Raw genomic sequence first — 24,020 nt, 5'->3', positions numbered from 1 at the left:
CATCTGCTTCCCGGGCAGCTTTAGGCCGCCCGCGGGGAAAAAAAGTGGTGTGTCCTTTCTTGGTGCATCTTCCACCTCTGTCCTCCTATTGAAGTTCATGGGAGGCAGAAAAAACCTGTGACGATCGTTTCCATTCGTTTTCCGTGGTGTTTTTTGGCCACGATCTTTGCATTAGATTTATTGGCCGCGGGCAAAAACCGCACCAAAAACTGTGTACAAAAAAGCCCAGGCAGTTCAAAATCTGCCTCAAAATTCCTGCAGGAATTCTGAGGCAGTTTTTTTTATGCCTGCAAAAAAACTCTGTGTGAACAGGGCCTAAGGGTGTATACACACAGTGCGTTTTTGCCACGTTTTCCCCACGTTTTTCCCACGTGGCCGAAAAGCACATTGAAAAAGGCATGCGTTTTTACCTCAATTTTTTTGATGCGGTTTTCAGTCACGCAGCAAAACTGCATTGTGTGAATACACACTAAGAATTTTATTTTTTATCTAAATAAAAACTCCCCCACACAGACCACGGTAACTATTTTATTTAAAAGACAAAACAAAGGGTAAATTTATGCAGTCCAAGGAATCTACAACGTAGTCAAAACGGTCCAGCAGAACCTGCAAAACAAAAAAAATTAAGTTAGTAAAATAATTTCTTTAGGGCATGTGCACAAAAATTATGTGTAAACGTGTCAAATACACTAGGGTTCCTATGAAGCACTTTTTAAAATACAGGCGTTTTTAGCGTTTTTTTTTTACGTGTTGTGTGTGCGCTTTTTGCACGTTTTTTGGCACATAATTAGGACTTCCACTTACTATGGGAACATTTGGAGCATTTTATGCAGCAAATAATTGACCCGACGTTTTTTTTAAATGCTCGCGTAGAAAAGTGCATTTTATGTTATCGGCTCGCTTTCCCATTGATGTAAATGGGAAGCTTTATTAAGCGTTTTTAAAAGCTTTTTCAACAGCGTGCTTACCATTGATGTAAATGGGGTAATCAATCATAAAATGCGCCAAAAATCGCATAAAATACACGCCGTGTGAACCTGTCAACTGGAGAGTCATTCACCAACCACAGGGTCTCCCTCTTGACTTTTTGTGTGTCCTACAGTTCTGTCAGCTGCCATTGTAAAAGCACTCCCAAAACGGTAGTTGGACTCTGGTTAACAATTTGCAGACACCTCTTCCTGGCTTGTAGCCACAAATAGGGAGGGAGGGTTAGTCTCCCTCCCACATTTACAGCAGCTGTGAGTCAGATTGCTTTACCTGATTCACCTTGTAATTCTGGGAAGTGCTCCCTCTGGTGGCCAACATAGGAAAACCTGTTAAATTATTATTTTATATAATTTATTTAATTTTTAATACTTCCCACCTTGTGGAAGAAAAAAAAACGACACCAAAAAACGAAAAAAAATAAAAATTAAGTAACTTGCTTAAATTACTTGCTTCTCCTGGATTCTCCTGGAGGATTCAGCTTCAGAAGTGCCTGACGTCACTGTGTCAGTGAAGTCAGGGACTACTACTGTATGTAGTGGCACACATTCCCCTGTAGGTAATGCCACACAGCCCTCTGTAGGTAATGCCATAAAGCCCCCTGTAGGTAATGCCACACAGCCACCCATAGGTAATGCCACACAGCCCCCTGCAGGTAGTTCTACACAGCACCCCCCCATAGATGGCACCCCCCCACCTGTCTGTAGATAGCGCCACCATTCCAGGAGAAGTCCCTTCAGAAGTGCTTGACGTTACTGTGTCCATATATGGACACAGTGAAGTCAGGGACTTCTCCTGGAGTGGAATCCCCGGCCAAATCGCCTAGGATTCAGCTTCAGAAGTCGCTGACGTCACTGTGTCCATATATGGACAGTGAAGCCAGGGACTTCTCCTGGAGCGGAATCCCCGGCCACATCGCCGGTGATTCTGCTACAGAAGTCCCTGACTTCACTGTGTCCATATATGGACACAGTGTAGTCAGGGACTTCTGCTGGAGCGGAATCCCCAATCCCCGGACAGTGTTGCCGAAGCTGTGGCCGGGGATTGGGGATTCCGCTCCTACAGGGAGCAAAAAAAATACCCTCCTCCTCCTCCTCACATGCACTTCGCAATTTGAAGAGGAGAAGGAGAGAGAGCCAGGTTTCCCGGGCCGTAAAAAAATCGGTCGTGTGACTAGCCCCATTAGGGGTCTATTGTTCCTACTGTCGTGTGCATAAGGGCTAAGTGGTGCCTCCTTCTACTGAAAATTACTACCCCTCTCTACTGTGGTCAATTGAACTATTGAGCAAACCTGGGACTGAGCATGAGTCTACTCTACAGGAACAAGTGCAGGGTGCCATTTTAAAGAGAACCTGTCACCTACCCAAAAAACTTCAATTGACATAGCAGTTAGATTGCAGGCGCCTCACAGATTCTGCTGCTTTTAATTTTTTTAGCTCCCACCGTTCCTGAGATATCGGGCCGTTAGTTTTGGTCTATGATATGCAAATGTGGCCTTTGACTGTCAAGTGACAGGTGTTACCCGCCTACTTGACAGCCAAAGGCCTTATTTGCATATCATACACCAAAAGTAACGGCCCCAATATGTAAGGAACTGTGGGGCTAGTATAGAAAAAATAAAAAGCATCAGAATCTGTGAGGTGCCTGCAATCTAACTGATATGTCAACTGCAGTTCTTGGGGCAGGTGACAGGTCCTCATTAAGGGTCCTTTTATATGGGCCGTTAAAAAGAGGGCCAATTAACAAGACAGCTCGTTGATCGGCGCTTGTTTGCTCCTTTCACAAGGAGAAATGATTGGTTATGTATGGGGGTGAGTGATCGTTACTACGATCGCTCGTCCCCACACAGTTCCATCATGTCGGCAGCACATCTCCCCGTTTGCTCGTTCATCGGCTAATCGTTGCCCTGTTTACACAGGGCAATGATCAGAAATGAGCGCTCATATGAACGCTCATATGCCTGATCATTGGCCTGAGTAAAAGGGCCTTAAAGGGTTATTCCCAAGTTGATAAATGTAGCTAGGAAGCTTCCCCATGAAAAGTTAATAAGTTTTCTAATTACCTGTCCGTCGTCCAGCGATGTCGTTTTCTTGGGATTCTTGATTGAAGTTCACGTCGGTCCCTCTTTGTATCCTGCTCGTTGCCTAGGTTCCCGGACACCGCTATTTACCTTTAGCGGTGGCCGCGCATGCGTAATGACATCCTCTGCGTCCGGAGCAGAGGATGTCATTTACTCGTGAACGCGCATCTCGGCGCATCTCGGCGCATGCGCAGGAGATGCCGAGGAAGACACCCGTCGCGTGGAGAAGTCTGCGCTCCAGTAAAGGTAAGCATATATATATATGTGTGTGTGTGTGTGTGTGTGTGTGTTTGTGTATGTTTGTGTATATCTGTGTGTTTGTGTATATCTGTGTGTTTGTGTACATGTGTGTTTGTGTATATATGGGTGTTTGTGTATATGTGTGTGTGTTTATGTGTGTGTGTGTATATATATATATATATATATATATGGGTGTATTTGTGTGTATGTGTATATGTTTGTGTGTATATTTTTGTGTGTGTGTTGGTGTATATCTGTGTGTTTGTGTATGTGTGTGTGTGTTTATGTTTGTGTATATATGGGTGTGTTTGTGCATATATGTATATGTTTGTGTGTATATGTTTGTGTGTGTTTGTGTATATGTGGGTGTGTTTGTGTATATATGGGTGTGTTTGTGTATATGTTTGTGTGTGTGTGTGTGTTTTTGCATATGTGTGTGTTTGTGTATGTGTGCTTGTGTCTATATGGGTGTGTTTGTGTACATGTGTTTGTGTATATGTTTGTGTGTATATGTGTGTGTGTGTTTGTGTGTGTTTGTGTATATATGGGTGTGTTTGTGCATATGTGTATATGTTTGTGTGTATATGTTTGTGTGTTTTTGTATATGTGGGTGTTTGTGTATATGTGGGTGTGTTTGTGTATATATGGGTGTGTTTGTGTATATGTTTGTGTGTATATGTTTGTGTGTGTGTGTGTTTTAGTATATGTGTGTGTTTGTGTATGTGTGTTTATGTGTGTGTGTTTGTGTATATATGGGTGTGTTTGTGTATATGTTTGTGTGTGTGTGTGTGTGTGTGTGTTTGTGTATATGTGTGTTTATGTGTGTATGTGTGTGTGTGTGTGTTTGTGTATATATGGGTGTGTTTGTGTATATATGGGTGTGTTTGTGTATATGTTTGTGTGTATATATGTGTTTGTGTGTTTATGTGTGTGCTTGTGTAATATATGCGTGTGTGTTTATATGTGTTTGTGTATATGTTTGTGTGTGTGTAGGGGAGTATAAGTATTGTTCACATTGATAACTTTTTTTTATGTTGTTGCAGATTTTGATGTACTGATTGGACTACATCTTCGATTCGTTGGACTACTGCGTAGATCTACGTTTTTTGCAAATTTTAATAAAATGGTTAACGAGGGTTTTGTTGGGGATTTCTTATTTCAATAAAAAAAAATTGTATTTGTGTTTTTTTTCCAAACTTTATTAGTGCCTAGATAATGGCAGTTGGCTGATTGACAGCGTCCATTATTAAGGCGGTACTTAGTATTAGCCGGTGCAGAGGGCCAAAAACAGTGGACCTTCCCACCCTTGTAATGCTAGGCTGCTGCTGCTGTGTTGTATCGGGCTGGTTATAAAAAAAGGGGGGGACCACACGTCGTTTTTTTTTTTAAATTTAACAATAGACGTTGGGTCCCCCACATTTTTAATAACCAGCCATATACAAGGCCGCAGCAGCCTGGCATTACACGGGTGGGAGGGGCCACTGGTTTAGTACATTCCCAGGCTAATAACACTGTGTTGTTTGTGGCTGGTTATGATAAATTGGGTGGAACCCCATGTCTTTTTAATAAAAATAATAAATAAATAATAAAAAAAAATGACGTGGGTAGCAAAAAAGTAATTATATATGCTAGAAACAATTTAAAACTGCTGTTAATAGCATTTCTGGACTTTTGGTATGCAAATGGTTCGTGGGACCACCCCTTTAACATTTAGGTGTAAAACTGCGTTATTATCATAGTCAAGATTAATAAAAATGTGTGAAATTACCACAAAGTGCAGTTGGATATTTTGCTGGTAAATTAGGTCAACCGCTATAAAGGCACTTTAGGATAAAAAGTGGCCTATGAAATAAAACCGCTGATCTAGATATTAATGGCGATATAACAATCATGTGTATTATAGTTTTTTATACAATAAATAGGCAATGCACAACAATCATCATATTAATCATTTGTTTTCAGCCAACTAAAAGAATAAATCATGGTTGTCAAACCTTAAATATGTTTATTACAAGATAATTTAATACGAGACTTATACACACATAGTATTATGTATAGTGGAAACCATAACTAAAACAACCAGTTGTTCTGTACACGTATGTTAATAATTACTGGTATTTTATGGCTTTAGCCATATTATAGGGGTTTGTTTGGGGTTAGATAAAAACTTCAGTTTTTTTTCAAGAAGAAGCGCTTCTCTTGTCTATAAGCTAGTGTCACGATCTAGGGGTATGTGGACCCACTAGGCCACTCCATCGTAGCGGTGAGGCAGCCGGCCAAGTCACCGTCTATGCAAAGTCTTTGCAAGTAGTTCGTAGCACAAGGGTACCTGAGATAGTCCAGACAGTGGCAGAGGCTACGGCATGGATAAGACTAGATGTGGCAGGAAGCACCAAACATGGCGGATAGTACTAGGAGTGGCAGATGACACCAGACGTGGTGTATACCAGCAGGCCTGTCAGGTTGCACCAGACATGGCGGATGATACCAGGGGTGGCTGTTGACACCAGACGTGGTGTATACCAGCAGGCAGAAGCGTAACTACCGCTATAGCAGCCGTAGCGGTTGCTACAGGGCCCGCAGCATGAGGGGGCCCGTGCCACCCGCCGGCACGGCCCCCCCATGGCTGGAGGCTCCGCTAGCAGCTGCTATGGCTGCTACAGCGCGACGCCACTGAAGGGGTTGTTCCTACAAAAGACATGCATCCCCTATCCACAGAATAGGGGATACATGTGCTATTGCTGGGACGCCCAGCGATAAGGAGAACGGGGGACCGAAAATCCACCGAAGTTCTCCATCACAAACCTCAGACTTCCGGGGTCTGTCTGCAGTTCCATAGTAATGACTTTAGCACCAGTAGCGCTTGTGCGCATGCGTGACCAGCGCTCCTTTCATTTTTATTGAACTGCGCAGACGCCGGAAGTCCGAGGTTTGTCATGGAGAACTTCGGGGGACTTTCGTTCTCCTTATCGCTGCCAGCGATCACACATGTACACACATGATATATCTCTTTTGTAGGACAAACTATAGGCTGTTTTTCATTTTTTTGGGGGGCTATATGGTGTTATCTACAGAGCGGAGGGTCTGTATGGCGTTATCTACAAGGGGGGGTTCTGTATGGTGTTATCTACAGGGGGGTCTGTATGGCATTATCTACAGGGGGGGTCTGTATGGCATTATCTACAGGGGGGTCTGTATGGCGTTATCTACGGGGGCGTTCTGTATGGCGTTATCTACAGGGGAGACTCTGTATGGCACTATCTACAGGGGGGTCTGTATGGCATTATCTACAGGGGGGATTTGGGGCTTTAAGGCGTTATCTACAGGGGGTTGTGTATGGCGCTATCTACAGGGGGCTGTGTATGGTGCTATCTATAGGGGGGAGCTGAGTGGTGGAATCTATAGGGAGGCAGTATCTACAAGGGGGGGGGTTGTGTGATACCCAGCGGAGGGGGGGCCCCAGTCAAAAGTTTGCTATGGGGCCCAGTCTTTCCTAGTTACGCCCCTGCCAGCAGGCGTGGCAGGTTGCGCAAGACGTGGCGGATGATGCCAGGAGTGGCAGATGACACCAGACGTGGTGTATAACAGCAGGCAGCACAACACGACTCCAACACTAGACAGGCTCAGGAACAAAACTCAGCACGGCTACAGGATACAGGTATCGGGGCACGGGAACGGGAATGCTGCAAGCAGGATAACACTAAGGGACCATTTTGAATACAAACATGGGAAAACTACAACAATGCTCAGGCAAGGAGTGAAAGGGCAGGGCCCTTTTTATAGTCCAGGGTGATCTGGGAAATTAATTAATTACATATGTGCGCGCTAGCCCTTTAAGGCCGGGTACCAGCGCGCGTCCCCTCACGGACATTGCAGGACATAGCGGCTGGATGCACTGAAGTCTCCCGGTAAAGAGGAAGGTCTGCGGTCGTGGCCGTCAATAGGTAAGGGGAGGCGGCAGTCCGCTACTGCAGCCATTACAGAACCCCCCCTACACCTCCTCTTCTTGGATCCAGAGCGGTAGAGCATTTTTTTTAGGGTAGGGGCATTAAGGTTCTCTTCTGGTTCCCAGCCAGACCTTGACTCCAGGAGAGAACTTCGGAGGAACTTTTCTTCTTTATCGCCATGCCTTTTTATGCGGTCCACTGCATGGAGCAACGCAGACTTAGTTTGCTGCCAGATATGAAGTCCCAAATGAGGAATTTGCTGCTGGTACTTGAGTCATGGCTGGCACAGTAAGAGGGACTCAAGGATGCTGGCTGTACGCAATGTAGAAAGGAGACGATGCAGTTGATTCACTTGTGTGATTGTTGTATGAGAATTCCGCCCAAGGCAGAAGTTGTACCCAATTGTCATGTTGGGCGGAAACAAAATGACGGAGATAATTCTCCAAAATTTGATTGGTCCTCTCCACTTGACCATTGGACTGAGGGTGATAGGCTGGTTCCTGGCCTTAAGGGACCAACGCGCGTGCGCCCCCTCGCGGACATTGCAGGACAGAGCTGCCGGATGCACTGACGTCTCCCGGGAAGGAGACGTCGGTAAGAGGACTAAGGTCTGCAGTCTCGGCCGTCAAAAGGTAAGGGCAGGCGGCGGTGTGCGACCGCGGCCATTACAGATTTGTCTTGTATTGCAGCTCATCCTCATTTAAGTCAATTGGCTGAGCTGCATTACCAGACACAGCCCATGGGCAAGAGTAGTGCTGTTTCTATTTCTGGACAATCCCATTAAGTGCCGGTTACAGAAAGAGAGACAGAGCTACAGCCAGTGAAAAGAAGGCTTTAAACTATGAGAACACTAGGTAATTCTATATGTCAGATTTCAGTCATTGACTAAATCACTGACAGGAGTTAAAGAGGTTTTCCCATGGGGAACATTTAGGACATATCTACAAGATATGTCCTAAATGTCAGATAGATGTGGATTCTACCTCTGGGACGCGCACCTATCTCTGGAACGGGGTCTCCTAAACCCTGTGTTAGGAAATGCTCGTCCCTTTAAGATTACCATGACTACTAGTCTAGCTTCTGGCTGATTCTGGTTTTAGTTGTTGAGCATATCCCACTTCTCTGTCTTTCTTCCTATCTGAGTGATGGGTGGTGTATTTAAAGCTGGGTTGGTTCTATTTTCTTTGCTTGTGAATTTCCTTGCTGCATGTGTTTGATCAAGCTTCTGACTATACCCGGTACCTTTGACTATTTTGACTTTTTGGAACTGGACTACCCTTTGCTTACTGATTTGGACTTTCTATTCCTGGCTGGTTTTTACCTCTTCAATTCCTGATATACCCTAGTTTTGTTATTTAGACTTTCTGTTTACCCTCTGACTGTCTTGTTATCTGTTCTGGTTTTGCCTGCGTTGCACCTCTTATCCAACCCCGAACTCTGTTAAAGCAACCTAGGTCCTATACTGCAAAATCCAATCTGCCTTTCAGTGGGCTCTGGCGAAACCCATAGAGTAGGCTTAAACTGTTGATCAGGGTTGTGACAGATTTGTGGTTGCGGATTTACAGGCACGCTCATTCCTGACAGTCTCCAGCAGCTTTTGGGGAGTCGCTCACATAGCAGTGATTCCATAACACCCTATTCTAGTTGTTTGTGCTCACCCTGCCTCCCGGCCACTTACTGATTACATAGTCGGGAGTTACGGAAACAGAGTAACTCGCTGAGCTACACTGTTTCCATTACTCCCATAGTAGTGAATAGCAGTTGCAGAAGTCACGTAGCATGCGAGCTACGCTGTTTCCATAACTCCCGACCATATAATAAGAAAGTGGCCAGGAGGCAGCGTGAGCACAAAAAGCTAGAATAGGCTTAAGGAGGGCCTGTTCTAGAGATAGGTGTGGGTCCCAGATGTGTCATAAATGTCGCTCATTTGAAAACCCTTTTAAGTCCTGCCCTGGAAAAGTGATGTGATAGATTGATTTTAGTTTATTAAATGCACTTCATATTTCTTGCAGGCATCACTGGAGATTGGAAGAACCATTTTACAGTAGCCCAGAACAAGTATTTTGATGATGTTAAGAAAGAGAAGATGAAAGATCTAAATATGACCTTTTTCTGTGAACAATCTTAACATATGAATTGTAGAATTGAATAAATATTAACTCCTAATTGTTATTTATAATTGGATTTTTTAACAGTATATCTTTAGACAAAATCTTAATTTACAACTCTCACAGAGCAGTAATGTGTAATTAAATGGGTAGTACCAGAATCATAGAATTGGCAATTATCACGTATACACAGGATAGGTTATATTTGTCTGATCATTGGGGGACTCACCGCTAGGACCCCCACCGATCCCTTAAATGAGTGTTCCACTCCCCCTGTTCCTACTCACTGCATGATCACAGTGAGGAGGAGCTTAAATGGAGCAGTGGTCGAGCATGCGCCTGCCGCTTAATTCCATGTCTATGGGACTGACAGAAACAGAGGAGTGCTGTACTCGGCTGTTTACATAATTCCTATAGAGTTTGAATAGAGCTTCAGCATGCATGCTCAACCACTGCTCCATTCAATGTCCTCCTCACTTTGGTCGAGCAGTGAGGTAGAACAGGTGGTGAGGCCTCCAGCGATCAGACAATTATCTGTGGATAGGTGATAATTGTCGATTCTGAGAATACCCATATAAGGCACTATTCACACTGCGTTTGCAGTGTATGTCAGTGGCATATGTCAGGAGGATTTCCTGACCTAAGCCTCCTACAGATTTCACTGTATAGGCATAGAGTGGCATCCAACAACATGTAGAAAAGGAGACAGCACGGCACTCACCATTTGCAAAAGGTTTCTCTTTATTCCAAGATTGAGGCAGGCAACACGGGATTCAAAAGACAACAGAGCCAACTGTTTCACGTCCTTCAGACGCTTTATCAAGGCATGCCTGAAGTACGTGAAATAGTTGGCTCTGTTGTCTTTTGAATCCCGTGTTGCCTGCCTCAATCTTGGAATAAAGAGAAACCTTTTGCAAATGGTGAGTGCCGTGCTGTCTCCTTTTCTACATGTTGTCATTTGCTGAAACTAACTTCAACATGCACTGAGCACCGCCAGACAAAGGCTGTCGAACTACAGGTCCCAGCAAGCTGAAGCACAGAGTCTGTGACATTGCAAGCTAAGGCAGTGCCAACCATTTTTCATTTCTACATGTTGCATAGAGTGGCATCTGTCTCCCACAGACTCCTATGTTAAAAAAAAACATATTTTGTTTGAGATGCCTCTGTATGGAATAGCATTGAAAAAATATATATTGATGTATACTAACCTACAGAGGCCTTTTGTTGGGTGCATGGGAGCCTATGGATATGTTTTCCCAAACTTTCCCGCTGCACACAGCAAGCAGGCACTGCAAATGCAGGATGAATTTAGTCAAACTGAATGAAATAAGCACTTTTTAATTTACAGATGCAGCAGAAATACTCTATGTTAATACTGTATCATAAAATTATTATCAGAGTCGTAGCTAGTCTTTTCTCCACCTGGAGGAAAGTTTCAGTTCATTGTCCCATTCTTCTATTCAAATAAACTGGCCAAGGCAGAGTGGCTTGTGGTCGTCCCCCTGGCACACATCTTTCTGAATTCAAAATCAGCGCAAAAAAAAATTGTGTGAACTGGGCCTTATGTAGTAATGACTTGTCTCTTTCCTTTCCTTTTCTGGTACAAGCATTCACAAGTAGGGTAAACCTAAAATTACCATCTATTTCGAAAATAACAAATAAAAAAAATCTCAAAGTCTTTTGAAAGTAATATTTTATTTGTTTTTTCTTCTTACTTTGTGTGTCTGTATAAGGCCCTATATATTATTCTACTTTGACTTTAATATGTTAAAGGGGTTTCCCATCAGGGATATTTGTGACATATCCACAGGATATGTCATAAATGTCAGATAGATGCGGGTCCCACCTCTGGGACCCGCACTTATCTCTAGAATGGGGTCCCCTAAACCCTGTTCTAGCTTTCTGTGTTCGCTGAGATCGTTTGGCAGTTCCGAAAACAGCATAGCATGCGAGCTACACTTTTTCTGTAACTGCCCTTTACTTCTGTGGGACTCACGGAAACCGAGTAGCTCAGCGAGCTACGCTGTTTTCTACTTACATGGTCGGAAATCGCAATCGTCAGCGAGAACACAGAAAGCTAGAACGGGGTTTAAGGGGCCCCGTTCTAGAAATAGGTGTGGGTCCCAGAGGTCATCCTTTATTCGTATATGTTAAAAAATAATTGCAAATATTTTAAAAGGACCATAGGCTTACTTTATATGAGTAACAGTTAAATTGCACAGTGTTAATCCCCAATGCACGTTTTGCGTGGTTGCTTCTTCAGGGTGTACTGGCTGTTTATCATTTTTGATAAGGCATGTGATTTGTGGGGTTCCACCCCTGGAACACTTACCTTCATTGCAGTATCTGACATAGCGACACCCATATGTCTGTGGCGGTTTCTGGTAATACATCTCAGCTCTGTTCGCTTAGCCCCTTAATGACCAGACATTCTTTTTTCATCGTCGCATTTCAAGAGTCATACGTTTTTTATTTTTCTGTGGACAAAGCCATATGGGTACATATAATATATTGACTTTTTTCAGAGGGAATTGAAAAAAAACCCAGCTATTCCAGCATTGTTTTCGCATTTTACGCCGCCCACCATGTTTTTATACTTTTTCACAATAAAAACACTTTTAAACAAAAATTATTTGTTTTTGAATTGTCACATTCCAAGAGCAATTCCATACCTTAGGTATATTTCTGTCAATATAGCCACATGTGGGCTTGTTTTTTTTTGTATATAAAGTTTTTATCAGCAATTTATAAAGAAGTATAACAGAGAGCCCTAACAGGGGGTGCCCACCGAAAAACAGAAAACAAGAATCTGCAGAACTATGGTAATATCCATTCATACACAAATAAAAAGTAAAGCATGGTACATACACAGATTAACTGATAGGTGGTACTCAAGTATAAACAGTTAGTCAGCATACATAAGCCAAATGAGAATACTAGGGGGGCAAGGGATGAGGACGGGAAGCCGATGTTGAGCTACCTCCTTGAGTAAACATACCCCAGAGACTCCAATGGCTATGGAATTTATCTATGGCATGGCATCAATGGCCCATGATTTTTCCATTTGGAAGAAGAAATTTACTCGATTCAATAATGCCACCTTTGGTAAATAGTTGGTACATTTCCACTTGTGTGCAATCATAAGCCTCGTGGCCAGAGTGATGTGTTAGAGAACAATCCGCCCATGATGTGGAGTTTGTTCCAAACCCAGGAAGCATAAGGCCAAGCCAGGGTTTAGTGGAGTGTGAAGCTTCAAAACTTGACCAGTAAGCCGAACGGCATCCAACTGAAGGGTGTGGTTTACTAGGCACTCCCACCAAGTATGAAGGTAAGTACCCCTCAACCCACACTCCCTGCCACATAAATCAGAGGCAGAGGAAGATATTTTAGCAAGGTGAACAGGAGTAAGATACCAGTAAAAAGAAATTTTACGTGACATTTCCCAATGCACAAAACTTTTGGCCACCTTTTTTTTTTTAATTCAAAATTTTTGTTAATTTTCCAACAACGAACACAAAAAACAAAAAGCACAATACAGTACAAAACCAAAATACAATACCAAATCAGGACATGGTCATTACAATAAAGTGACAAACAAGAATAGTACAGCGCGTAAATTCGGGGAAGTGGAGATGAGAAGAGGAATGAAACCATATACAAACATATGAAAAGTAAAGAGGACTATGTGAAGTGTCTGAAAAATGTCCAGGGCAACCAAGTCTTTACAAAAGTATCCATAGAATGACTCTCCCAATGACATATTTCCTCAAAGCGATACAATTGATCTACTTTGGCAATCCAATGGTCTAGGGACGGTACTTCCACAGAAAGCCAGTAAATTGGGACCAGTAGTCTAGCCGCAATCAAGAGATGTTTAAACAACCTAGTGGGAACAGCATGGTTAGAGGGAGGGGGAATTGACAAAAGAGCAAGCTCTGGCGAACGGGGGATATTAGATTGGAAAATGCTGTTACAATGCTTAAATATGTCCTGCCACCATTTTGAAATCTCATTGCAGGACCACCAAGTGTGATAAAAGGTACCTCTCTCTTTAGTACAACGCAAAGAAATATCGGAAAGAGAGTGTGAGTATATGGAGGTTATATATGGAGTTTTGTACCAATGACATAGCACTTTAAAACTATTCTCCTGTATCTGAACACATCTAGATATTTTATGTGGAGCAATTAGGATACGTGATACTTCAATTGCAGATAAGGATCTGCCCAGATCCCTTTCCCACTGGCGAATGAAATAAGGAGGAGTGAAAGAGCTATGAAATGTTAACTTTTTATACAACTTCGAAATGGGTTTGCTGATTGTCACGTACGGCTCCCTCGGTCTCCAGGACGTCGAGAGTTACTCACTCGGGCGTCGCCCGGCCTGGCAGACTGAGGCAGTCTGCAGCCAATAGGAGCTCAGGAGCGTCAGGCCAATCAAAGTTTGGCTGATGTTCCTGAGCTCCGGCCCTCTCCTTATTTAATTCAGCCTGAGGTAGTAGGCCTTTGCCTGTAATTAGAGTTACCTGCCTTGTGCTTTCCCTTGTTTCAGACTCCCCTGAGCGACTTGCATTTTGACTCTTTTGTGACCTGAGCCCAGCTGGACTCCTGACTTTTCTTTGCCTTCTGATTTTTGTTTTTTCCGCACTTTCCCGGTTTGACCCTGCCTGCCTGACTCTGCCTTCCACTCATCCCCCCACTTTGAGTACCTTCGGTCTATGTAATGCGCCAGCTGTGTTCCAGACTTTTGTAAATTATATTTTTAAAGACTATCTGGGGCTCTTCTTGGTGGTATACTTGGATGACATTTTGGTGTTTTCCAAAGACTGGGACTCGCACGTCAAACATGTTAGGACTGTCCTCCACATTCTCAGGGAGAATAATTTGTTTGCAAAATGTGAAAAATTTATTTTTGGTACTCAAGAGATGCCTTTCTTGGGTCACATCCTTACCCCTGAAGATTTCCGCATGGATCCTGATAAGGTCCAGGCAGTATCTGAATGGGTCCAGCCTGCTTCCCTGAAAGCCCTCCAAAGGTTTTTAGGGTTCGCAAATTACTACAGACGTTTTATCCCAAAATTTTCAGTAATCGCCAAACCCCTTACCAACCTCACCCGCAAAGGTGCGGATCTCCTCCACTGGTCTCTGGAGGCGGTCCGAGCCTTTGAGCTGCTTAAGGGGTGCTTTTCCTCTGCCCTGGTACTAATCCAACCGGATCAAACTCAACCCTTTAATGTGGAGGTGGATGCTTTTGAGGTGGGTGTGGGAGCAGTATTGTCTCAGGGTCCCACTTCTCACACTCACCCCCGACTCTGTGCCTTCTATTCCCGTAAGTTTTCTCCCACTGAGCAAAATTACGATGTGGGTAATCGGGAACTGCTGGCCATCAAATGGGCTTTGGAGCAATGGCGCCATTTTCTCGAAGGGGCAAGACATCGGGTCACGGTCCTCACTGACCATAAAAATTTGGTCTTTTTAGGAATCAGCCAGGAGACTCAACCCTAGACAGGCTAGATGGGCTCTATTTTATTTTACCAGGTTCAATTTTGTTGTTACCTACAGACCTGGTTCAAAGAATATTAAAGCGGATGCTCTGTCCGGTAGTTTTCTGGCCACCCCTCGGCCCGAAAGAGTATTGCTTCCTGGTGCGGTAGTGGCAACCGTAGACTCCGAACTGACCACAGACGTCACGGCTAGCCAGGACTCTGCCCCTGAAGCCCTTCTAGAGGGCAAACTGTTTGTACCCTTACACCTCCGGCTGAGGCTCCTCCAGGAGTGTCATGACTCAGTCCTGTCAGGTCACCCAGGCATCTCTGGTACCAGGGACCTTGTCACCCGTGGTTTCTGGTGGCCAGGGCTGCTACGGGATGTCCGAGCCTATGTGGTCTCATGTGAGACCTGCTCCCAGTCTAAAACTCCCAGGTCCCGACCTGCAGGCTTGCTCTGTCCTTTGCCAATGCCCCAAGGACCCTGGACCCATCTAGCCATGGATTTTTATCACCGATCTCTCTTCGTCCCAGGGCAGGTCGGTGATCTGGGTAGTGGTAGACTGGTTTAGTAAAATGGCCCACTTCATTCCCCTGAAGAAATTGGCCAATGCTAAAGAGCTAGTTAACCTCTTTATTAAACATATTTTACGTTTGTAAGGGGTACCTGTTAACATCGTCTCTGACAGGGGGGTCCATTTTTTATCGTTGTTTTGGAGGGTGTTCTGCAAGCAGTTAGGACTAGACTTGTCCTTTTTATCGGCCTTCCATCCAGAAACTAATGGCCAGACTGAGAGGACCAATCAGTCACTCGAACAGTATCTCAGATGTTTTGTGGCCGAAGCTCAGGATAAATGGTTTTGGTTTTTGGCGCTTGCGGAATTTGCCCTCAGTAATCACATCAGCACATCGTCAGGAGTTTCTCCATTCTTTGCTAATTATGGTTTTAATCCCCGGTACCTAGTAAATTGGAAAGGATATGGTCCAGAGGAGAGGACTTAGGTCCCAGTCCGAGTTATCCACGCTCAGACTCATTAAAAACTTTCATAAAAAATTTCCGAATAAACCTGGTTTGGGTGTGGAGGGTTCAGTGGTCCCTCGTAAAAGGGGGGGGGGGGGGTACTGTCACGTACTCTCTGCCTGCGGCTCCCTCGGTCTCCAGGACGTTGAGAGTTACTCGCTCGGGCATCACCCGTCCTGGCAGACTGAGGCAGTTTGCAGCCAATAGCTCAGGAGCGTCAGGCCAATCAAAGCCTGGCTGATGTTCCTGAGCTCCTGCCCTCTCCTTATTTAGTTCAGCCTGGGGTAATAGGCCTTTGCCTTTAATTAGAGTTACCTAGCTTTGCGTTTTCCCTTGTTTCCGACTCCCCTGAGCGACTTGCATTTTGACTCCTTTGTGACCTGACCCCGGCTGGACTCCTGACTTTTCTTTGCCTTCTGACTTTTGTTTTTTCCGCACTCTCGCAGTTTGACCCTGCCTGCCTGACTCCGCCTTTTGTGCTGGACTTGTCCGTGGCGCAATTGCCCTGCCTCTCCCTCCGTGTACTTCCCAGGTGACCCTTTGTTATTTCGTACTGTCTCTATCTTATCCGTTTGTCAGTTTCATGTTTACTAGTATAGGGAATGCCGCCCAGATTAGCTATAGACAGTTATCGGGGGAGTAGAATCTCTTTAAATGTTGTATAATAGATCATCGGAAATCCATCTGGGCCAGGAAATTTGCCAGATGGAGACTGGCGCAAGGCCAATTCCAGTTTGGGCAATGTAAATGGTCAAGCTAGATCCTCCCTTTGCAATTCTGAGATTGTGGGCAAAGTTAGAGAACCTAAAAATGAAGAAATAAAATTAAACCTATCAGCTGCGGCAGGGGTAGTGCTAGTCCCATCTAGATTGTATAGATTCTGATAAAAAGGTTTGGAATTGTTTAGCAATAGAGTCAGAAGAGTAAATTAGACATCCAGTTGGATCTTTTAATATGTGTACATAATTATGCGATTGTCTCTGTTTCAATCTCTTGGCCCTGAACTTAGATGCTTTGTTACCATGTGCGTAAAACTTACGTTGTGAATGCAAGTAATATCTCGCTGAGGATTTGTTAACAATATTTTTTAATTGAGCTCTTAAGGTCGTTAGGTTCTGAGTATATTGAATGGCCAGTGATGCCTTATGTATTCTCTCTAACTTTTGATTCTGAGCTAAGAGATCATCAATATGTTTGGTTCTATCTTTCTTTAGATGAGAACAAAAACAAATAAAATGTCCCCTTATAAATGCTTTATGAGCATCCCACATAATGTTAGGCGAGACATCAGGAGTCTCATTAATCTGAAAATAATTGTAAGGTCTATGGCCGGGGGGCGTCGTTCTGACTTACCTCTTGACGATCCCGGCCATGGACATCCCTCTTCACGGCATCAGCTCCCTCCAGGGAGATGCCAGCACTGTCTTCCGGGTCCTCGGACGGATTCCCGCAGGGCGCGCGAGCCCGTGCGTGCACGGCCTTAAAGGGCCAGTACACGTCCAGCTGTCACCCATCAATTATCAGCCCAAATGGCTGCTGGACTATAATTAGGGGCTCTGCCCACTGGTTCCTTGCCTGAGCGTTGCTGTATACCTAAGTTTGTGTTGCAAAAGGTCTCCCAGTGTTTTCCAGTTCCCAGTGTTACCCGTTCCTGCTGCCTGTACCCTGTATCCCGTGCTATCGTATCTACAAATGAAAGTCAAGTCGTGTCTTCCCGTTGCATCCGCGGTGTCACCTGCTGTGAAAGTCAAGTCGTGCCTTCCCGCTGCATCTGCGGTGTCACCTGCTGTGAAAGTCAAGTCGTGTTCCCGCTACCGTCTACATTGCCCCAGGTACCCGTTCAGAACTATTGTTTTGTACCTTGTTGGCCAGCTGCTACTCCGCTACGTGGTACGGCCCAGAGCCTGTCATCCTCCCAAGCCATGCAGGCGGACCTGCAGGATCTGCAAGCATGACAGGATCAACTTTTTGTGGAAGCAGACTCCATGGCACAGTATCTAGGTGCGCTAGTTATTTCCGTCACCACTCCAATTCAAGCTCCTCCGATCGACCCTCCTGCTACTCCTCCTGGCAGCCCCAGTTCGGACTCTCGGTTCTCGCTGCCATTGCCACCTCAGTTTCATGGAGACGTAAGTTCGTGCAGGGGGTTTCTGAATCAATGCCAAATCCATTTAATTCTGCACGCCCGAGCATTTCCTTCGGACGGAACCAGGATCGCCTTAATTATATCCCTACTCGCCAGCAAGGCCCTGGCGTGGGCGAATCCAATCTGGGAACCTCAGGGACCCGAGACCCGAGACTTCCAGGGGTTTGTGCGGTTGTTCCGTTCCGTATTTGAGGAGCCTGGACGAGCCTCATCGGCAGCTACTGCTATCTTTAACCTGCGTCAGGAGGACGCCTCCGTGGGCGAATACACCATCCAGTTCCGGACTCTGGCAGGAGAATTGTCCTGAAACAATGAGGCCTTGGTAGCATCCTTCTGGCATCGCCTATCGCCTGAGATCAAAGACGAACTGGCTGCTCGAGATCTCCCAGCTGCCCTGGATGACCTGATTCTACTGACTACCCGTGTGGACATAAGGCTCAAAGAGAGATCCCAAGAGATTCTACAGGAGAAACAGCTTCCTATACTGGCGCCCAACTTCCAGCAACCCCTCTTGCCTTGTTCTTCTGCTGCGCCCGAGGTTCTGATGCAAGTGGATCGGCTTAAACTATCCGATCAAGAAAAACAGTGCAGGCGCACCTCTGGACTCTGCCTATATTGCGGCCTCGCTGGCCATGTCGTGCGTTTGAGTTCCCAGTGGCCAAAGAAACCCCAATGCCTGGCATAGGTTGGAGAGACAACCCTGGGCGCTACTGCACTTAAAAGAGAACTCTCTTCCAAGCTGTTTATTCCTGTGACCATCGTCGCTGGCGAGAGACCTCATCCAGTCTCTGCCTACCTGGACTCTGGCTCCGCAGCCAATTTCATCTGTGAAGACCTTGTGGATCTTCTTCAATTGCCTACTGTTTTGCTGGAGAGACCATTGATTGTTGCCTTGGTAGATGAACTGCCTCTCCATTCTGAGCTCATCTCCCTGTATGTCCTGTCCAAGGCCATCAACCCCGTGCTGCTGGGTTTGCCTTGGCTCCGTCTTCACGCCCCAGTCCTGGATTGGAACTCCGGAGAGGTTCTCCAGTGGGGCCCCAAGTGTCTAGACCACTGTCTGGGTCATGTCCATCCATCCCAGCCTTCTCCGCATCAGTCATTGACAGGGTTGCCGCCTTGTTACTCTCAGTTCGCTGATGTCTTAGACAAAAAGGAGGCAGAGATATTGCCACCACATCGACAATACGATTGTCCTATCGACTTCCTGATTCGTCCCCTCCTCGCGGTAGAGTATACCCTCTCTCCTTGCCAGAGACCCAGTCTTTGTCGGCCTACATTAAAGAGAACCTGGAGAGGGGCTTCATATGAAAGTCTTCATCCCCAGCCGGAGCCGGATTTTTCTTTGTCAAAAAGAAGGATGGATCCCTTCGACCCTGCATTGACTACCGAGGCCTCACTCAGATCACGGTGAAGAACAGGTACCTTTTGCCGTTGATTTCAGAACTCTTTGATCGTATACGTGGGGCGAAATTTTTTTCCAAGCTTGACCTGCGGGGGAGGGGCTTACAATCTAATCTGGATCCGTCAGGGTGACGAGTGGAAGACTGCATTTAACACACGTGATGGCCACTACGAATATTTGGTCATGCCTGTGTAATGCTCCCGCAGTATTTAAAGAATTTGTGAATGACATTTTTCGTGATCTCCTCTATGTCTGTGTTGTAGTGTATCTCGATGATATCTTGATTTTTTCCCCAGATTTTGTGACTCATCAGGGCCATGTCCGTCAGGTGTTGCTTAGATTAAGGGAGAATCATCTTTACGCCAAGTTGGAGAAGTGCGTGTTCCAAGAGAAGTCTCTACCCTTCCTGGGCTATATAATCTCTGATCAAGGTCTCAAGATGGACCCTGAAAAGGTCAAGGCTGTCCTGGAGTGGCCACGTTCCCAAGGCTTAAGGGCCATACAACGCTTCCTGGGATTCGCCAACTTCTACAGACTGATCATTCCCAACTTCTCTTCTCTGACAGCCCCCATCTCCACCCTCACTAAGAAGGGTATGAATGCCAAGGTATGGACTCCAGAGGCGGAAATCGCATTTGAAAACTTAAAAAAGGCCTTCACGTCAGCTTCTATACTTCACCACCCTGATGTGTCCTTACAGTTTTCATTGGAGGTGGACGCCACCTCTCTTCGTGCCAGTGCACTATTGTTCCAGAGAGGTTCGAAAGGCAAAACGATGGTATGTGGTTACTACTCCAAGCTGTTTTCTTCTGCAGAGCGCAACTACTCGATTGGAGATCGGGAGTTACTGGTCATCAAGCTGGCCCTGCAGGAGTGGAGACACCTACTGGAGGGTGCAGCTCATCCTATCCTGGTCTACACGGACCACAAGAATTTGACCTACCTACCTTCCGGTTTTGAACTCCACTACCGACCTGCCGACAAGAATGTGAGGGCCGATGCCTTGTCTAGGTCATTTGAGACAGAGGACACTGTGGAGTCCCCACAGAATATTATCGATCCTTCCTGCATTTACTCTGTTAACCCTCTGCAGGTTAGAGACAATCATCCGGGAAAAACTTTTGTACGGCTGGCAGACAGAAGAGGAACCCTTCGCTGGGGTCACAGTTCCAAGCTGGCAGGTCACGCGGGCGCCCATAAGACCCGAGACCTAATTGCCCATCAGTTCTGGTGGCCCACGCTACTCAAAGACGTCTTGGACTTTGTATCCTCCTGTACGGTGTGTGCAGCAAACAAAGTTGCCCACTCCAGACCAGCCGGTCTGCTCCAACCACTTCCCGTGCCCAATGCCCCCTGGCGGCATATTGCTATGGACTTCGTCACAGATCTGCCTCTCTCTGCGGGATGCAGTGTGATCTGGGTGGTGGTGGATCGTTTTTCTAAAATGGCTCATTTTGTTCCTCTGACTAGCCTGCCTTCTGCCACTCGACTGGCTGATCTCTTCATGCAACACATCTTCCGTCTGTACGGATTACCCCTGCATATTGTCTCGGATCGAGGGGTCCAGTTCACCTCAAAGTTCTGGAGAGCACTCTGCGGCCTACTCGATGTAAAGTTGGACTTCTCCTCAGCTTACCACCCTCAGTCCAATGGACAAGTTGAGAGGATTAACCAAATTATGGAGAACTATCTGCAGCATTTTGTCTCTAGACGACATGATGACTGGGTGCAGCTGCTCCCGTGGGCGGAGTTCTCTTATAATAACCATACCAGTGAGTCCACCACCTCCAGTCCGTTCTTCATAGTCTACGGTCAACATCCTCGAATACCCCTGCCCGGCTCTACTACTGTATGTCTCAGGTACCTGCAGCCGACTCTACCTTCAGGAACTTTCTGCAGATATGGCAGCAGACACGATCTTCTATTCTGCTGGCGGTGGACCGCATGAAGAGAAAGGCAGACCCTAGAAGACGAGAACCCCCCCAGTTTGCCATCCTGCAAGTTTGCTCCCAGGTTCCTTGGACCCTTCGAGTTTCTACTACAGATCAATTCTGTGTCGTACAAGCTTCGACTGCCTCCTACCCTCAAGATCCGTAACTCCTTCCACGTCTCCTTGCTGAAACCCGTGGTCCTGAACCGCTACTCCAGGACTCCTAGTTTCGCAGTGGCTCCTGGCGATTCATCCGGAACTTTCGAAGTGAGGGAGATCCTGGCCACCAAGAAAGTAGGAGGTAGGACGTTTTACTTGGTGGATTGGAGGGGATTTGGCCCAGAGGAGAGGTCTTAGGAGCCAGAAGAGAACATTGATGCTCCTGTCCTCGTGAAGAAATTTCTTTCCCGCTCTGGCCCCAAGAAGAGGGGGCGTAAGAGGGGGGATACTGTAACGTCTATGGCCGAGGGTCGTCGTTCTGACTTACCTCTTGACGTTCCCGGCAATGGACATCCCTCTTCACAGTGTCAGCTCCCTCCAGGGAGACGCCGGCACTGTCTTCCGGGTCCTCGGACGGATTCCCGCAGGGCGCCCGCGCATGAATGGCCTTAAAGGGCCAGTACACGTCCAGCTGTCACCCATCAATTATCAGCCCAAATGGCTGCTGGACTATAATTAGGGGCTCTGCCCACTGGTTCCTTGCTTGAGCATTGTTGTATACCTAAGTTTGTGTTGCAAAAGGTCTACCAGTGTTTTCCAGTTCCCAGTGTTACCCGTTCCTGCTGCCTGTACCCTGTATCCCGTGCTATCGTATCTACAAGTGAAAGTCAAGTCGTGTCTTCCCGCTGCATCCACATTGTCACGTGCTGTGAAAGTCAAGTCATGTTCCCGCTAACATCTACATTGCCTCAGGTACCCGTTCAGAACTATAGACATTGTTTTGTACCTTGTTGACCAGCTGCTACTCCGCTACGTGGTACATGGTACGCCGCAACAATAATCCTTTAATTTGGAGGCAAGATCATATTTAACCTTAGCAGTACTTAATGTTAAATCGTTCAATCACCATTTAACTATTCGTTTATGCATGTCTGGGAGGTGAAGGGTAAGAAAATTGGGGGCATGATCCGAAAGTAACTGTGTACCTATTGTGATGGAAGAGCAAACATTGAAGATGGGGTTTGGATAAGCAGAAATAATCCAATCCATGGTAGGTGGAATGGACAGGTGAGAAGAAGTTATAGTCTGATTGAGTCGGGTTAAGACATCTCCAGACATCAACCAGACCATAGCTCATGAATTGAGATTTAACTCTCCTCAACGCTCTATATGATAGTACTGACTTTTTCGAGGAGGAGTCCACCAGTGGATCCATGTCCAGGTTTATGTTGCCACGCACAAATAACAACCCTTCCGTAAATGAGTCTAATAATGTGAGAACAGTAAGCAACCACTCCACCTGACCTACATTAGGGGCATAAAGGTTAGCAAATGTTAAAGTCTGCAACCCTAATTTACCCTTTAGAAACAAAAAATGGCCTTCTGGGTCCTGGAGATGGAAAGAGAAGAAAAAAGGAAAATTCCTTTGGAAGCCTATGCTCGCCCCTCTAGAAGCAGAGCTATCAGAACCACAATGGTGTCAAATAGGATAATTAAAAAACGATAGATTAGGATAATGATTTAGCTTAAAATGTGTTTCTTGTATCATCGGAACCTCACATGAAGTCTTTTTAAGAAATTAAAAGTGCAAAAGGCACATAACAGCTCCGTGTGTCAGCCGCGTATCATGCGCCGCTGCGTGATTTTCGCGCAGCCGCCATCATTATGACACTCCGTTTGGATGTTTGTAAACAGAAAAGCACGTGGTTCTTTTCTGTTGACATTCATAGTTTGACAGCTGTTGCGTGAATCACGCTCGTCCCACGGAAGTGCTTCCGTGTGGCATGCGTGATTTTCACGCACCCATTGACTTCAATGGGTGCGTGATGCGCGAACAACGCACAAATATAGGACATGTCGTGAGTTTTTCGCCGCGGACTCACGCTGCGTAAAAATCACGCAACTGTCTGCATGGCCCCATAGACTAATATAGGTCCGTGCAACGCGCGTGAAAATCCCGGACGTATATCACGTTTGTGTAAACAATCCCTAAGGGATACACGAGTGAATTTATACATAATAGATATGACAATTTTATTTCTCCTCCACCTCCGGGTTGATATTTATATCGCACCATTCCAACAGCGCACGTGACCGCGTTAACACGCACTCGCATGCCTTATGCACATGTTGTGATGCACTCACAACTTCGGGTTGGTGGGCGGACATACCGCTGTGTTTGTATGCCCGATAATATACCGGTAAGTGTGCCATTATTATATTATTCTACTTCTAAATTGACACACCTGGTCTTTGATATGTCCAATTGGCTGTTTCATCTTTAAAAGGTAGTATGTGTTAGTATAGCGCCACCCCCAGACGAAGGCAAGTGCGCCAAAACGCGCGTCGGGGTAGACGCCTATCTTTTGCTCAAGTACTCTATGGGTCAGTATGGCTATTTTTTAGATTGTTGTTATCTGTTTGGTGCAGACTATTATTGAATATCTGTTCACATACAAACATTTGTATATTTCTGTCTGCATTGTTATGACACACTTAATTCTCTGATCCATGT

The sequence above is a fragment of the Rhinoderma darwinii genome, chromosome 10, assembly GCF_050947455.1.
Source record: "Rhinoderma darwinii isolate aRhiDar2 chromosome 10, aRhiDar2.hap1, whole genome shotgun sequence".
Taxonomy (NCBI): Eukaryota; Metazoa; Chordata; class Amphibia; order Anura; family Rhinodermatidae; genus Rhinoderma; species Rhinoderma darwinii.
This window is presented reverse-complemented; position numbering follows the sequence as displayed.